This window comes from Bidens hawaiensis, unplaced genomic scaffold (genome assembly GCF_021521415.1).
Source record: "Bidens hawaiensis isolate Kalapana, Puna unplaced genomic scaffold, B.hawaiensis_p1.1 tig00005498_1, whole genome shotgun sequence".
NCBI lineage: Eukaryota > Viridiplantae > Streptophyta > Magnoliopsida > Asterales > Asteraceae > Bidens > Bidens hawaiensis.
The window spans coordinates 1,176,604-1,187,447 of NW_027491353.1; the positions used below are offsets into that span (position 1 = coordinate 1,176,604).

Here is a 10,844-nt window from a genome sequence, read left to right on the forward strand (position 1 = left end):
TCTAAAGCGGAATACGCCCGGGTGTGACGTACGGATTGCTCAAAACACACGTGACATTATTAAGTGACAATATTATCATTATTTCATTGTTGATTCAAATAACAAGTACTTTTGCAAATAAGAAAAAAATTACAAGGAAATAAACAAGTCAAACCTTTATTATTGATAATCTTATGTCTAGTGTCTTCTCTTATTTCTTCCTCTAATAAACATACATGTAACATATGTATAAAATAAGGTCAACTAACTTAATAGTGGGTGAGTTCCCACAGTTTTTATATTATATATAAAAATTATACAATTCCATGAAAACTCGTGAAAAGCAAATAAGGTCATTTCCAATTAGGATTGTGCACCAAGTACTCGGATAATGAGGCCTTTTTCCATTCATAACAACAAGGTCTTGAGCGCAAATGGGGGCGTATGATCATACTATATTGAAGTAATCCATGAGCAAGTAATATTGAGCAAGTAACAAGTAAGCACACAGGTCCATGTAATGAATTGTAGTTTGTAAGCAAAATCATAAGTAATTGGGTTTTGTAAGATACATATGCTACCCCCAAAGTAATAAAAGTGTAAAGGGGGGGTGAGAAACTCACATTTGAAATTGGAATGACAACTTGGAAACGAAACGGGGAGCGCGTTATATGAAACCGAACGATCAAATATCGCGAGCTAATATAATAAACACGATAATTACTAACTAAATAAGGGAAATAAAATGTTGGTTTTAAAGTTCATATGATATTATGTGCATATATACTTCTACCCTTTCAAAGTATATTAATATTTAAGTTTAACAGATTTTAACGGTTTATTATTATAATATTATTTATGAGTTTTATACTAAATTTGTATATAATAATGTTACGGGATTTTAGCGTTACCGGTATGATTATTAGTATAACGTTTGTCGGTTTAGAGTTAAAGTTACAACGATATTAGATTATATATACATATTTATATAGTGATTTTACGAGTTGTAACGATTTGTTCGGGTTTGTAAAAGTTGGATTCATGGTTAAAAGGGTTAAAAACAATCTAAACAATTTTTATTTAACTTAAAAATGATTTTATAATTTTTATATAATTTATAAATTTATATTTGATTTATTAACTATTAAAATAATTTGTAACGAAAATAACAAATGGATCTGCAGTGACCTGGGTTCGAATACGGGTCTACACGACCACAACACATACACACAACCACTAATTCAGCTTTGTTTTAAAAGATGGAACTTATAATTTAAAAACACATCCTCTTGTTCATCTTCTTCCACACAAAACCCTAGATTTCAATTATCCAAATCTGTTCAATGTTTGTTGAATTAGAGTTAGGGGTTTAGATATACGCTTGAAACTAATACGATTTCATATATCACTTACTTAGTTTGGTGTCGTAAACACGATGAATTGGACTTGGCCGGAATGTTTCTTGAATAATTAGATTGAAGGTTGTAGATACTCTGTTTGTGTATTGTAAGGTTTGCGGAACATTTGGACGAAGATTAGAGTCCTTTTTATAGTGTCAATTGGATCAGTTCGTATTTAATTCGAGTTATTGCGATTTAATAATAATTCCGACGGGTGGTGTTTAATTAGAGTTTATTATATCATTAATGACGAAATAAATGGATTGTTAATGTTTAAAATTGGTCGAGACGACGTTTGGGGTGATTAACGGATTAAAATGATGTGTATACGGTGTATTAGGAGTCGCCGGAGCCAGGCTGTCGTCGCCGGATTAGGTCCGCCGGAAAACCGAAGAGGAAGGGGGGACGGGACTTGGTCTGCATTTTAATTTATATTTTTTTATTTAAATCATATTTACATTTTAGACCCTAGGCTTTTAATAACTTAATAGCTTGTTATTAAACTTTAATTACACTATGCACCCTGAACTTTGTAAATAAACCTAACTTGATAAAACTTTTTATACTTTAATATTTTTGATTTGTTTACGTTTTATACTCGTATAGTTTTAAACTTTGATTATTTTATAACCTTTTAAGGCTCGAAGATTCGTTAAGTGAACAATACAAATAGGAAGTGAACATAAAGGAAGTTGAAATCATTAAACTTGATATAACTTGATAAATCTCATAAAAAAATTGTAACGATTAAACGGGTCGGTTTAACGAATACAAATCCGAAAAAATTGACAAATGTCACACCCCCTGCCTCCTCCGATCACCGGACCTACACGCTGCTACCGAGTAGCCAATGGTTGGTGATCCCTCAATCCCTCTTCCACGGTTCGACTTCTACTTGTTTATTTAGATATTCTTCTGTTTTATTTAAAATTGTAGTAATTGTTTAATTTGCTTATATAAATTGTTCATTTTAATTGTTTTGGGGCATGAATTAAATATTTGAATGATTGATTATGGTTTATTGGATATTTGAATAATGTAAATTGGAATTGATTAGTGATTTAGGGTTTATGTGTAAATTAGAGTTGATTAAGAATTTATGGTTTAAATTTTGTTTCTTCAAAAATTAGGGAGTTTGGAAGATTAAACGACAGAGTCTTATTAGCAATATTTTAAACGAAAATAACAAGAAAATGATGATATTGATTCAACACCCAGTTAAAAAAAATTATATATGAAATATGGTAAAAAGGAATTCGGTTATTATATAAAATACGGCAAAAAAATATCCGCTTACATTATATGAAATACGGTAAAAAAATATGAACATTACCCCTAAATTTTTTTTCTAGACCCGTCTATAGAGGTAGGGTACCAAAAAGGCCTAAATACCCTTAAGTACCACCTACGGGTCAAATAAGAGCTCCTCACAAGTCACCCGCGGGACATACGGATCACCCGCTTAACCGTCTAAGAAAGAAACACCCACATGACGTATGCGGAAGCATCCTGGCACCCTCAGAAGTCATCCGCAAGACGACGTACTCGTCCGCGTAAATGACCAGGAGGTAATGCCCCAGGACAATTGTCATTAACTAATTACTTTCTAGAAGATTTACCATGATGCTTTCTTGGGCAATAGGTGATCTCTCAGCCAGTTAATGAAGGACACCTGGCAAGGCCGTTATAACCGTGCACATGGCCAAGGTTATTTATCATCCTATCTCATAAGGACGCGTGTCCAGGTTGTTATACATGCACGTGCAACGTATAACTGAACCTGTCATGTAAGGTTTAGAACGAGGTTTAGAGATAGATTTTTTAGAAGGGTTGACAGATTGTGATTTTCTAGATTTCCTAGATTGGGATCTAGCCTCGGATTCTTTCCTAACCGCATCTTTGATCATTAGTTGAATTTGATTAATATACTTATCAGGGATTGGTTCTTCTTGTTCTTTTTCGGGACCTTTCCCTTTTTCTTTTCTATTGTCAGCTTCCTATCGGGAAGCCTCAAAGTTTTTGCTTTGTTGAGACATTTTTATCTTTTCTTTTCAACTTTTATTTTTATCTGAAATTTAACAAAATTTCTTTTTCTTAACACACAAGTTTTATTTTATTATACACACATATATATATCATAAAATGATATATATTATTTTTACAACATACTTATATATATCGTTTATTCGATATATATACTCCTATCCTTATTTACTACAACATTTGTTACACATAATCCATATGCTATATTTCCACACAACTCCTCACAACTCCATATCTTCATCACTCATCCTTGAATCCTTCATAAATTTCTTCACGACCTTGGTTAACTTGTTGCATTTTCGAAGAAGCGTCTCTCATATCTTCTTCTTTTTCTTCCCATCAACAGCTATCTTCTTTCGAAGGTCATCTGTTTCATGTAAGGCTCGATCTAGATGCTCCTCCTGTGACTGAGGGATGTCATTGGGATATCCGTAGTGGGGTGGTGGATCACGGTACCCAATCATAACAACGTCAAAATGGTTCTTCGGGTCCGGATATGGTAGTTGAAGAAAGCTTCAGCGGCCTCATTCTGCTCACGGATTTCATTCGCTTGATCTTCAATCGATGGGATCTTACCTTGCTACGATGGAAAGCTTGATGATGCTTTGCCTTTGAGGTCTTCAAGAAATATTATGTAGGGATCAGTAGAACCATAACTTGGGTTTTGATGAGAGTATGGCTCTTCCATCGGTGTCGTCACCTCATTCGGATTATCAGGGTATTCCTCTCTGGATCTTCTTCTGTTTCTTCTTTTTCTGGGTCCTCTTCTACCATTATTTGGGCAGTCTCCTTTGACATTGCGGGCATGTGGAAACTCTCGTACGACATCATCACCCTCATTTTAGGCTTGCGAGATGGTCCCTCTTTGTTGAGACGTGAGTCAGCATAGTCCATGGTAGACGTTCCGGTATGCCATCTTCGCTGATCCGAGTGACATTTGCCCAAACTGAGGAGGGAGATCTTGGTTCCTCCTTGATAGGTCGGTTGGAGAGAAAATCGTATAAAGGGTGAGGATTCGGTGGTAGGTATGTCGGAACACTAGATGGGTAATATGGCGGGACTTCAGATGGTTGGTAGGTAGGAACCTTGGAAGGATGATACGTTGGGACTTCGGATGTTTGATACATGGGCAAGCTTGACGGATGGTAGCTTGAGTGTCGTGGTGCTTGATATGCTTGAATTGGAATGTCATCGGGAAGGGTAATTGGACTTTGTGCTGTACCGGGATACAGGAATGTTTTGGTTAAATCATGCTCTACATCGGGATTGAAAAATGCCTCATAATAGTCTTCGCTCATGTTGTCTTTTTGTAGATGAGTAATAGATTCCGGCTCTTCTTGCTTCACAATCATAACCTTCCATTAATTCTTTGAAAGAAATCTACGTTGGGTGGTTTAGAATGAGGAGAGGGAAAGTAAGGGTTACCAGCCAATCTTATCCCTATTCAAATAAACAAGTATAAAAATATATTTCCTATGCTTGGATCGAAGCTTGGGTATTACTTTTTAATTCCCAATTCGCTCAGATCGATGGCTCTGATACCAACCTGTCACACCTCCATCTAAGGCCTAGGAGTGCGATCAACAGTTGATACCATACTTGCAATTAAATCAGAGTTGCGGGTTAATGCAGAAGACTTTATAAAACATGTAGATTTAGATTATAAATATTTACATTACAAAATACGAGACAAAAAGTCTCTTTTAAGTTTACTTGTTTATAAGTTTTACAAAACAACCATTAGTTATATTTATGTATAACAAAATATACGAGCCATCGGATGCTTGAGCACTTCGTCTTCACAAGCCTATTCTTGATTACCTGCAGAATATTAGAAAATACGTCAGCAACGAATGCTGGTGAATATGCTGACGCAAAAATATTTTTCTTTACTTGATTACCCCTCGTGACATAACTTAGGTCCAGCCCATCGTGGCTTAGGAATAATCAAGTTAAAACAATACAATTTATAAACTCGAGTCTCTACTCTAAGCACCTCAGCAAACACCGCAGCGTTCGACATTACTTAGGTACCATAGATATACACATGGTCATTACTCCCCGCAGGTAGGGGTGCAAACGAGCTGAGCAGCTCGCAAGCTACTCGAGATCGGCTCGTTAAAAAGCTCGAACGAGCCGAGCTTAATCGATCCCAAGCGCGAGCTCAAGCCTAAAAAGTAAGCTCGTTCAATAAACGAGCCCAAGCCCGAGCTTCACTTATCAAGCTCGAGCCGGCTCGCGAGCCTAAACGAGCCTACCATTTATATAATTTTTTTAAAAATATATATTTAATAATTATTAATATATATATAATGTAATAAAAAATAAATAAAAAATAACAATATAATATTTATTATCTATACAGAAAATTATAATAGAAAAAAATATATAAAAATAATTATATTATTTAAAAAAATAACTAATAAATGGTAAACGAGCCGAGCCTGAGCATGAAAAACTACTCACGAGCCGAGCTCGAGCTTTGGAAATCGAAACGAGCCGAGCTCGAGCTCGAGCTCTGTATAAGTTAAACGAGCCGAGCTCGAGCCTAGTCGAGCTCGGGCTCGGCTCGACTCGTTTGCACCCCTACCCGCAGACGAGCGTACTATAACCAACTATGGTGCGATGTGCCCACCGCATTTTACCACATATGTAAGGATCCAGACAAACGCATACTATAGCCTGAAGGCTAGCGTTTTTACTCTTATTTATAAATGTTTTAGAGACACATAGTCTCATGTAAACCTTTTCACATAACACGTTTGACTCGTTTGAAAACAAGTTTAAAAGTTTGGGGCGTATTCACCTTTTTGCTTTGGATCGGCTTCAACACCGTCCGAGGGTCTTTCCATTGCTATCTCGCACCTATAGTACGAGTATAAATTTTTGTTAGTCGGATATACAATCCGGCTTAAGACCTTTAGTCTTATTTTATAATCTTTACCTCGATGAATCTTTAGTTTAAAATCTCTTTTTACTTTAAACCTTTAGTTAAAAAATAATATTATAAACCTTTAGTTTATTTATAAAATCCTACGTTTCTTCTTCTTTAAGAAACGTTTGCTTTATTATTTAAGAATACTCATTATTACTTAAATAATATTTATAACAAAGAATATGTATACACACATATATATACATATATATATATATATTTCTTTTCTTTTCTTTTTCTTTCTTTTCTTTGTTATATATTTCTTTTATTTATCGAGGATCGAGTATAACTTCGACTTAAGGTTCTAAGCCTTTTATAATATTTTATTATTTTATTCGGGCATTATGCCTATCTTTGTCGGCTTATAATACTCTAGAAAGTCGAGCAGCACTTCGACTCCATTTATCTCGTTTCAACTCTTGTTTGATCAACACTTCACCTCGGAACACAAATCGAGACACCACTACTTCGCGGCATGTACTTCGAGATGATCGTCGGAACGTCGGGATGGTATCACCTTCATAATATGAACGTCGTCGGGTGGTGGTACGAGTAACGAGGTTACGGCACGAAAAACGAGGAATCAAAGGCACGTTTATCGAGGTGGATCGAGGGCACACTTTTCAAGATCTAGAAAGATGTTTTAGAGTGAGAGAGAACTGATTTTGAGGTGTGGGAAATGAAGATCCCAGACCTGCTATTTATAGACAATATTTTGGGGCCCTCTGGCTGAGCCCGTCGCGTATCGCGACGTAGACTGCCTGAGTCGCCACGTAGACCTGCCACTTGGCGACACGTGGCAGGCGCTGCGCCACGTGTTGACACGTGGCGGACATGTTGCCACGTGGCAACACACTGTGCCACCGTCTGCCACGTGGCACACGTGTCACACTGTGTCAGGCAGGTCATCGCGATATGCGATGACCTTGATTCTAAGGTCGTCGCGTATCGCGATGGGCCAAAGAATCAGAGTTTTTATTTTAGACCTTGGAGTTTGGAAATTGGCAAAAATGGTCCCTCAACTTTGGAATCTTGACAAATTTTGGCTCGAAATTTCCGTAATGTTACAAAAGTACTTATCTTTGTCATGATTGTACTTATTCTCACGCCGGAGGATGGTTGCGGGAAGACCCCCCCCCCCTCTTGTCCTTCCCGTAACGAGCTCACGGTGTCTGTATTGCAGGTTCCGGTCACTAGACTTCGGGGAATTAGGCTTGTATCGTACTGGTTGTTATCCGTATCCTACCCTGTGGACTCATCGGATCTATGACCCATCAAGGGGAGTAGATCCGTGTTTCTTCATTGGCGTCATCCGTGCTTTTGTTAGAACAGCAATAATTCTGTTTTTGGTCCATTGTACGATATGAGTCAAATTCTTGAATGGCCGACGGGAACTCCTGCGCCTACTTCACGTGTCACTGGTACAGAAATACCTACCTGAAGGCTTTGCTTCGAGTATTTTTGCACGTGTCGCAGCTCCTGGTTCACGAACAGCTGATGTAACACATGGTGGTCATACCCTCGAGTGTGTTACAACACCAATCTGAATAACCCCTACCGATTTGGGACATGTCACAGCACCAGGAGGTACGAATTTGGGTGACCTCGGACGAATTATGAGGGAAACCACCGAACTCGTTCAGAATTGGGTTTGGAAGATGATTCTGGCGAATCCGATCTGGCAAGAACTCATCACCATAATTCCAGATCTAGGAGGCCACTATCTCCAGAAGAGTGGCTCCGGATTCAACAAGAGAATATGGCAGCTGAATATGAGCGTAGAGTGCGCAACGAGCGTTTCCATGTCCGCACTTTGAATTATGACAAAACCCCCAGAAGATCTCTTTCTCCCCCACCGACGGGGAGAGGAAGTCAGATCCGTTACTATTAACAAGTGGAACAAGATTTTGGTGAAGTACGGAAATCGCATCCCCTTCCTCGTATGGACATGCGGATGCCATCTTACGTAGACGAGCTAGACAGTTATGATTCAACTTATCACCCGGGTGGTTACAATTTCTACACTGGTGATAGCAGATTACGTTCGCGGGAGGAGATCAGCCGTCCGCAAGACGTAGTCTGTCATCAGGGCCGGCCCTACAATGTAATCAACTAAAGCTAGGGCTTTAGGCCCCTAAATTGTTGAGGCCTCGTTTTTTTTTTAAAAAAAAAAAGAAAGAAAACAAAATTATATAGATAAAGTATATTATTTGAAGTTTAATTAATCTAACATATCTCTATGTTGTTGTTGCGGTGGTAAGAATGCTCGGTTGTTACTGTGGATGCCCAAGCTCGAAACCTGGGAGCATCTCAATATATTTCTTTTTGCATTTAATTGGCAGTGCAAGTGCAGAGGCCCCCTTTAAGCTAATAAAAAATTATCTAATTTAATTACTTTCTAATTTTCAACTCTTGCTTCCAAGTTTCGATACTCATTTGAGATTAATTATTTTGTTGCATGTGGTCATTATCTTTTTTTTTCCCATGTCATATGCATTTTTTTTCTTTTGTTGTTTGTGTTGTGTGTAATTTTCTTTGTAGTATTTAGGGGTGTACTTCGGTTCGGTTATTAGCATTAACCAAACTAACTGATCGGTCATCGGTTCGATTCGGTTAATAACCAATATCAAACTTAAGCTAAAATTTTGCTTAAAAATACATAAAATGAATTCTTAAATACATGAAATGAAGGTATAAATATATGAAATTGAGATATTAATACATGAAATGAAGATATAAATACATGAAAATGATAGTATTAAACAATTAATACATATAATACATGAAATAGAGGGGAAAATGATTGAAAATATGAAAACAATGAATAGTTCGGTACAGTTCGGTACAGTTCGGTTAATTCGGTTTTTTCGGTTCGATTTGGTTAACGATTCGGTTATTGCTCACCCCTAATAGTATTTGCATTTGCATTGTAATGGGATATTTTTTTTGTTACTTACATAATTGTGTATTAGTTAAGATATTTTTATATAAAAGTTATGGAACAAAACAAGCTGGAACTTTTACGAACAAATTACTTATATTTTGTAGTTTGACGTGAAAAAATAAAGTTTTGATTGTGTTGTGTAGCTAAGGATCAAATTTTGTTAATGGATCTGAATAATTTTAAAGCTACTAATCAAATAAAGACAATGCAAAAGACCTCTGATTTTCAATTCGCTTTAGGCCACCTAAATGGTTGGGCCGCCACTGTCCGTCATACTCAATATAGATTTTACTAAACCTTATCGCCTAGCAGCCTTTGCTAATTCATAGCACGCATTGCAACCGCACCCGGGTGGTTACAGTTTCTTCACCGTCACTTAAAACAAAAGAATGAAAGTGACATTCTTTGGGCAATAATTAACAGAGTAATGGGCTACAATATTCTGATATAAAGTTGATCATGTGTTGGCTAATTTACAAGGAATTTTCGAGCGGACATGAAATGTTAAATAACTGAGGACGGTTGAAATCTCATTACAAGTAGTCTTTGATAACCGTTTGTTCAAAATGAGGAAATTTTGAAAAACTAAAACTGTACATATTTGGAGTTTTGAATATTTCCTTATAGGAATCGGATACAACACCAACAACTCAGCAAGGCAACAACCGAGTCATACAGGTAAACTTCTCCGCCACAATTATGAAGCTTTTATGGATATTCCACACTATATTATTCAATTTTTTTAATAAAAATCAAATTTATTCCTAAACAATTTTTCCAGAATCTAAAAGTTAAAGGCCTGTTTAACTTGAGAGTATGCTGAAAAATGACTAAAAATACAAGGGCATATAATAAGCATTCATTTGTACTAAGAAGAAGAAACAACTTACCGTATCGTAACATTGTTGGAACAAACGCATAATTTCTTCATAACACTTTATGTGCGTGAAACTGTTTACATTACCCGCACGCACCTTCAGTAACTTCAAACTGTTAATTCTCCTAGGAGGTGATTATAAACCCGAAGGTCGAATGAATCAACTATATTTTTTTCATAATTTATTCACTTGTTTATATTTTTATTATTTATTTACCATTTCTTTTGTGTGATTAAATTTAAATAATTGTTATTGTAAACTTAGTTTTGTTATATGTACATGCACGTCTTTCCACCGCATCAAACGCGGAATTCCCTAGTTTAATTCATAAACGAACATGCATGAAAGTGTATAATAGTTAAGATAATACCAAAGCTAAAATGTATTTTATATTCATTTTCACATACGTTATGTTTTCGCATTAATATAAGTTATTTGTTTATAAACGAAGAAGATGAAAAGTTGTTTCATGTTTATTTATTTAACTTAAATTGAAACAAGCAAACTTATAATAAAATAATCTGCTAAGTGTTCGATTAAGCTACAACTTCATATCGTGCATGAAATCTTATCGATGAGTTTTATCACGGTGGCCTATTAGCTCAGTTGGTTAGAGCGTCGTGCTATTAACGCGAAGGTCGCAGGTTCTAGACCTGCATGGGCCA

General features: G+C 36.4%; 1 non-coding gene across 1 annotated transcript; it reads left to right on the forward strand.

Moving 5' to 3' along the window:
- Positions 1–10,770: 10,770 nt before the first annotated feature.
- On the forward strand, positions 10,771–10,844 carry TRNAN-AUU (transfer RNA asparagine (anticodon AUU)). The gene has a single exon. It is a non-coding gene; the product is annotated as a tRNA-Asn (tRNA).